Genomic DNA, 8555 nt, shown 5'->3' on the forward strand with positions numbered 1-8555 from the left:
TTATGACAGAAATTCAAAATAAAGACAACAAAAAATACTTTTAAAATATCCCTGTGGCCTATACGGGATATTGTGTTATTTACTGAATTTAGTAATAAATAATGACTACAAAATATATAAGTAATGCATTCATTTTGTGATTGACAAATGCTTATTAAATTTTAATATTTTATGAACCACGAGACTAATAGCATATATTGAGCTCAACGAATTGACCAATGGAAGTATATAGGTTATATAATAATATATATATGTATATTACCTGTATATAGAAGTATTTATTTTTTGTTAGCTGCAGCGAAAATAAAAAAAAAACATTAAATATCATCTTTTAAATTACTCACAGAAATCTTTCTTCAAAACTAACTACTCGCAATCATACACAATTATTTTTTAACCAGGATTTTTTTATCCCAGTCTATCACACTTATAGTTCTAAAATTTGGCAAAATAAGTAGTTTTATGTTCGAAGACGTGCACCTAAGGTGCAGCACCTTGAAGACAAAATTTTGCATTTTTAATTTTTAAAAGCTAGGGACTCGCACAGGAATTTGTTGGCTCAACAAAAATAAATATTTATTTTTATTTGTACAAGGTTTTATTGCTTACAGCAAATAAAATAGTTATTATAATTAGATACATAATTTTAGACCTTATATTACCTTATATTTGGTCAAACCACACCGAATAATTGTGTTAAAAATCTATACAGTTTATCTTTAACGGAGTAAAAAAGAGTAAATCCATGGGCAACGCAGTGCAGAATCAGCCAGTATATCTATCCAAGACACGTATATCATCTTACATTCATTCTGTATTATCATGGAATCTATATGAGCATAACTATTTTTGATTACTTTAAAAAATGAATAGTACCTATTAATCATTTGGCCTGCTACATAAAATATATAATATATATATATATATATATATATATATATATATCGTATGCATGCTAAGGTAGTCTTGTTTCATCGCTTGATCCGTATACTGTGTTACCGTTATAAAAAAACAATTATATTAAATATTTTATTTCAATAAACATCAATGTACTCAATGTAACTATAAGTGTCTTGTCGGTTATCTAATATCATTAGCATAAAAATTCTTTCACATTCCCCCATTTGGTATTGATCTGTCACTGAAATACCTACACCACACCGTAGATATATATATCTTATCAATGTTATATATTATACTCTATAGTCTATGCATTGACTTATTTATACACAAAATATGTAATACCTACCTAATAATATACCCCCCCCCCCCGTATACGTGCCTGGTTGATAACATTAGCTTTGAAAATATGATTATGTATGTAAAAGTTCCTAAAGTTTCTTACACCTATATCGGCTATATCACCTATATAGATAATCGAGTTCAAGAAACATATTAACTAGCCTATATAATGTTCATTATATTGTGTATATAAATTATACAGATTATGTACATCATGTAATACAATATAATATGTATATGATAAAGTTCGTATACCTGTATCATAAAATATTTTGTTTTTCAACGACTTCTATTAAATATTATACATTTTATCGATACTTGAAATATTTTTGTAAACAATGGATATCTGTCTAATATTATAATGTGCTTTATTTCGAATCGTTCATAGTATATTATAATAAAAAATAAATATTGAGGAAAAATAATATCAGATTTTCCAAGCACTACCCAATGTACTACATATAATATATATAGAAAGAGAAAGAGATTATAAAACGTAGGCACACCCACTCCACAAGTCGTGCATTTGACACATACCATAAAATAAACTCCCCGTTAGTATATATATAGGTATATAGTGGTTGTGGTATGTATACGCAAGTCGGATAGTATATAAGGGCGGCGGTGAATCGACCTGTCACACGCACACCGACCAATCAGATACGGTACTGCGCAGCGGAAAAGTTGTAGATCAATATACACAAATACACTTTAAATTTTAATGAATGAGTGGATATTTTAACAGTGTATATCGTACATCTTAAACATATATTGTGTGTAAGTCCATTATGGAATTAAGTGTTAAAATTGTCTTTATTAAATAAATATTTGGAAAAAAAGATTTTTTTTTATAAAAATGATTTTACTAGTCGAAAAATAGTTCATGATTCATGAAACTTATTACTACTTATTACTTACTGACTATTATTCTACCTCACCGAAATATTATGGATGAAATAATCGTGGCTAACACTGATAAGCTGATATCTAATCAGTGATGATTATTCATAGTGTCACAAGTTTTGTATGCGGTATGCCTATATGAGTGCATTGATACAATTACTGAATATAATATATAGATATTAGATAATACATATATTGTATTATCTGCGTGTGTGTCGAGTGTTGATCATTGTGACTAATATAATTTAATATATGTATATGTGATATGTATTTATTTATCATATTAACGTAATCTAAATTCTGCAATAATAAACTACATAAATAATGAAAAATCGGCTTACATCGCATTTGTACGAGTGTATATAATAATGTTAACATATTTTGCGTCAACATTTGTTTTAAATAATTATATTTCAATTATAATAATAGTATGGGTATTATGAAAAATGAACAGAGATAAAAAAATATATTATGAATTTTTTTAGTTTTTGGTATGATAAACATTTTTCAATTTTTGTTTATAAGATATAAATCTTGAATACTTAATACAAAGCTTCTGATAAGTTATTCTTCAAGAAATTAAAAAATATCAAAAATATATATAATCTCAATAGATTTATAAAAAAAAAGTTCTGAAAGCTCAAACTTTTTCAATATATGTTAAATTTACGGATATATTTAAATTATTATGCGATAAAAATTCAGATAATTTTTAATCTTAATATCTAAAACTTGACAATTTAATATAGGATTCTTCATAAGTTTTTTAATAGACGTCTCAATTTTAAATTTAGACAAAATTGGATATTTAAATAAGAAATATTAATTATTTATTGTAATTTTAAAAATATTAAACGTGTTTTTAGGGTATTTGAAACTTTTCGCCACTATACATATATTATTTTTTTCTGTACACGATGACATTTAAAAAATATTTGGGTTATTTTTAAGCTATTATGCCATGAACCTATATTCAAAACAATATATAGTACACAGTATTATTATTTATAAATTAATAATTATATTCTATGATATATATAGATATATTACTATAATAATTAAAGACGTGATGTGATATTTTTGGCGAAAGATATTTCAAATTTCAATACATCGCATTCTACTAAAAAAAGTACCTATATTTGTACTCTTATTGTGATACAATAATATATACTACTAAAATAAAAATAAATTACTAATAAATAATATTATTAATATACATTCATTAGAAAACATCTTTAGAAATAAAGATTGAGACTCTGAAAGACTGCGATCTTTGCTCAGAATCGTTCTCGTATAAAATAATTTATATTAAATCCTAAAATTTTAAAACATTTATTACGGTAACCTATTCTCAATACCGACTTAACAGTTTCTTAAGTATATTTAATCTTAAATTGTATACACTTAACGAGGAATAAATACCTATAGGCTATAATAATTTTAATTTTTGTGATAAAAAAGTGAATACAATTTAAAATAAATCGTATCAAAATTATTTTTTATGGAAACCGCAAATAATTGTTAGGATTAAATGTGAATAGGACCCAGCTCATATCGTTTTTGAGACATCCGTACAAATTACGACTTTTGCATTTAATTGTAAAAATAAAAGGTGGATAAAAGGTTCACCATACTATGTGAATATCGTATATTGACATAGTCAGAGAACAAAAAAATGAGCTAAATCGTCTTGGAACCAAACACGGATTAATTAAGGGATTATTAAATTCTACAACCCTTCAACCAACTGGCAGCTATATCTAATTTTATTAACATACAGAAGTCAATGAAGTAAAAGAGCTTCTAAGGGAAATAGTGTGACTTTAATAGTTTAATAACAGGAGGGCAAGATTTTCATAGTTGTTTAATTGTAAGAGTAAATGTGAAACAAAAAAATGCGCATGCTTTAAATCAAATCTAAAATGTGTAAAAGCCGTTGCTATAATACTACCCTATATTCAAACATATATTATAATATATATAATAAATTTCATACTTTGCAATTTTACCTATTATTATTTATTATTATTTATTATTAATAATTTATAATGTAAATTTACCTAATAATTTTCTAGAACGCATAATTATTAATTAGGTATTATGACTATTATTACAGGTTATTACGATAAGTTGTTTTTATTAATAAAAAATATACACTTATTATTTGTTTTGTCATATGTATGCTGTACAGATTATGGAACAAGATCCGTACTACTAAATATCAGTTCCGTTTCGTGAAAAGTTATCCACAATGTGTAATTACTCGATGTGTAAAAAATTAAATTTCTATCTTTTTCGCGAAACAGGTCAGGACGCGAAATGGATGCGACACATATACACAGATCATTTGGAGAAACGGCAGGTGCGATGGAAATCCGCGATACGGAAATAGTAAGCGACGGTGACAAACCGTATAAAATATAATACGACGTACAATTATGCGGAACCGTGAGAAAAATAATTTTGGTGTCCGAGAACGGGTTGTGTGGGCGGCAAAATGGTAAAACTCTTATTCGGCGACGGCGTTTCTCTCTCCCGCCTAACACCACACAACATCCCCAACTCTACAACAACTGGGTTGTCGACGGCCGCACCGGTAGTCGGTACCGACGGTGGCGTGCGTACAGGCGGATCGCTGCCGATCTGAATATCGTAATATAATATTATTTTATTTTGATCGTGTGACGGACACGGCCAATTTGGACGCAATAATAACAGGGAAGCGCGGGTATAGCGGAATACAGAGGACCGTGAAAAAAAATACACATATTACAACACAATAACAACAAATCCCTCAAGGGTAAATAAAGATTGAGCGCGGGAACGTCGTCGTCGAGGAGCCCGTCACCACCCTATTTATAACATTATATATTATATTTTGTGTTTACACGTGCGGCGTTGTACATATAATATATATACATGTCAAATTTCGACCGGGCACACCCCTTTTATTTTGAAAATTTTTTTATTCCTACCGGTCGCACAAAGCCCGAGGCCAATATATATTATTATTGTTCGTAATTAGCTGGTGTTTTTTATTTCAATGACAATAACCCACGATCGGCCCTTTGACTTGAAAACTGGTAATTGTAAACTCTGCCTCAATATTCCGGGTAGTAAAGGGTTAATTGTGGCATTGTGAGATTCTTATTATGTTTTTATTTTTGATAATTATTGGTACCTGCAATTAGCAACTCGTTGCAGCCGATGACACTGCGTTCAGATGATTCTCATTAGTCATTATAATACTCCAAAAACGTTTTATTTTAACTATTAAAACATTTAATAAAACTTTGTTTGCCAAACGAATGAAAAAAAAAAAAATTTTTTTTATGGTGATTAGTAGTAATACTAGCAACGGTATAAACATAAATGTATGAGCTGAAGGTTATAAGTATAAGTATACTCACCTTTTATAAGTAAGCCTTCTGTTTAAATTCTACTGAGGCTTAATTATTATACAAAGCTAGTTGGTTTAATGCAAATATAAAACGTTACACATAGGAATTAGGAACAAAGATTTTGTGTTTTTAAGATTAATGTTTAATATTAGAGTAAATTTACTTATTATAAAACTTAAAAGTAAGAATCTTATCTATCTTATCTCATAGAGTCATTGGTTTTTGTTGATATTATCATTTTAAAGTGAATTATAGTTATGTAAAATATTATAATTTTAAAATTTACATAACTCGTATATATAATTATATAATTAATTTTAATAATACATTTTTCGATAACAATTCATAATTTTATAATAAAAGTGTAATGATATGCTCACACATCATTTAATTTATTGTATATTTTATTATCTTTTTAAATAAATAACGGTAAAGTTGTCGCACGCAGATAGCAGTCAATAAAAACCAATAATCCCTATTGATCACTGATGAAAGAAACGATTTACATTGTTTGGTCACGTGGGAACTCACACTTTATTGCGACAGTATGGCGCAAGGCGTGTGATCTTTTACGTGTGCCGCCAAAGACAAGGGATGGTCCAATGGGGCTCTCCGCTGTCACTTCTCGAAGGACGCGGAGGCCTTTGTCGGAGCCGCCTGCGACGCTGGCAGGATTGACCACGTCGTCTTCTCTCATCAGTGCGTACGCACCATTAGAATTAGTAACATCTCTCTAGAGTGCATGAGCACCAAATACTTTAATAATACACCCACCACACCGGAGACAGACTGCGAGCGACAACTGGACCATTTTCACTACTACGAAAAAAAAAAATAAAAAAAAAAAAAAAAAAAAAAAAATAATTGTGCATTATTGCATTATAAAAAAAATATAAAAATAAGCTAATTATTAAGTTAATATAAGTTCAAATAACAGATGTTTATGCATTAATGCATTATAAAAAAAAAAAAAAAATAATGTAAAAAAAAAAATTACATAATTTAAGTTAATATAAGAGAGAAAATGATTATGCACCATATAAAAAAAAATAATGTAAAAATAACCTAATTCTTAAGTTAATTTAAGTTCAAATAATAAATGTTTATGCATTAGTGCAGTATATATAAAAAAAAAAATGTTAAAAAAATTACCTAACTCTTAAGTTAACATAAGTTCAAATAATAAATGTTTATGCATTAGTGCAGTATATATAAAAAAAAAAAAATGTTAAAAAAATTACCTAACTCTTAAGTTAACATAAGTTCAAATAATAAATGTTTATGCATTAATGCATTATATAAAAAAAAAAAAAAATGTTAAAAAATTACATAATTTAAGTTAATTTAAGACAGAAAATGATTATGCATCACATAAAAAAAAAAAAATGTAAAAAAAAACATAATTCTTAAGTTAATACATTAAGTAGTATATAAAAAAAAAAAAAAAAAACGTAATTTAAGTTAATATAAGAAAGAAAATGATTATGTATCATACAAAAAAAAAAAAAAAAGAATGCAAAAATAACCTAACCCTTAAGTTAATATAAGTAGTATATATAAAAAAAAAAAAAAAAAAAAAAAAAACGTAATTTAAGTTAATATAAGAAAGAAAATGATTATGTATCATACAAAAAAAAAAAAAATGCAAAAATAACCTAATTCTTAAGTTAATATAAGTAGTATATATAAAAAAAAAAAAAAAACGTAATTTAAGTTAATATAAGTAATATATAAAAAAAAAAAAAAAAAACGTAATTTAAGTTAATATAAGAAAGAAAATGATTATGTATCATACCAAAAAAAAAAAAACATAAAAACGTAATTTAAGTTAATATAAGAAAGAAAATGATTATGTATCATACCAAAAAAAAAAAAAAAAAAACATAAAAACGTAATTTAAGTTAATATAAGAAAGAAAATGATTATGTATCATACAAAAAAAAAAAAAAAAAAAATAACCTAATTCTTAAGTTAATATAAGTAGTATATAAAAAAAAAAAAAAAAAAAAAAACGTAATTTAAGTTAATATAAGGCAGAAAATTATTATGTATCATACCATCTAAAAAGAAAACAATGTAAAATTTACACAATTTAAGTTAGAATAAGTTAAAACCACAAATGCCTATGCATTATTGTATGTAACCTAAATTAAGTAAATATAAGTATATAAAAAAAAAAATTAAATTAATTTTAAGACAAATATAGCTTTAGCCAATAAGTTAATATCATGTAAAATCAGAAATTAAGCAAACATGTAAACATATACAAAAAAAAAAACTTAATAAAAATGTAAAGAAATATCATTACAATCCAATAGTTAAGAAATGTAAAAAAAAAAAAATAAAAAATAAAAACATTAACATTAATACGAATAGAGCAATAATGGAATAGGAATGGAAGAAAACTCAAGTCTCAATCCTGCACCCATACTATTCCAATATTATATGTAAATGCTCAAATCATAGTATCTTAAACCCTTAAATTTTGTATAAAAAAAAAAAAAAAAAATTTTTCCCATTCGTATTATATTCAAACTTTTGAACTTTTAAACATTAATTTTTTTTTCTTCTTCTCTATAACATCTCAATTATTGTATCACGCTGACACTCACTCATGAGTGGTGTTGTGAGGGCACAACACAAAAAAGCGTAGGGTGGATGTAATGATATGCTCACACATCATTTAATTTATTGTATATTTTATTATCTTTTTAAATAAATAACGGTAAAGTTGTCGCACGCAGATAGCAGTCAATAAAAACCAATAATCCCTATTGATCACTGATGAAAGAAACGATTTACATTGTTTGGTCACGTGGGAACTCACACTTTATTGCGACAGTATGGCGCAAGGCGTGTGATCTTTTACGTGTGCCGCCAAAGACAAGGGATGGTCCAATGGGGCTCTCCGCTGTCACTTCTCGAAGGACGCGGAGGCCTTTGTCGGAGCCGCCTGCGACGCTGGCAGGATTGACCACGTCGTCTTCTCTCATCAGTGCGTACGCACCA

This window comes from Rhopalosiphum padi, chromosome 1, assembly GCF_020882245.1.
Source record: "Rhopalosiphum padi isolate XX-2018 chromosome 1, ASM2088224v1, whole genome shotgun sequence".
Taxonomy (NCBI): Eukaryota; Metazoa; Arthropoda; class Insecta; order Hemiptera; family Aphididae; genus Rhopalosiphum; species Rhopalosiphum padi.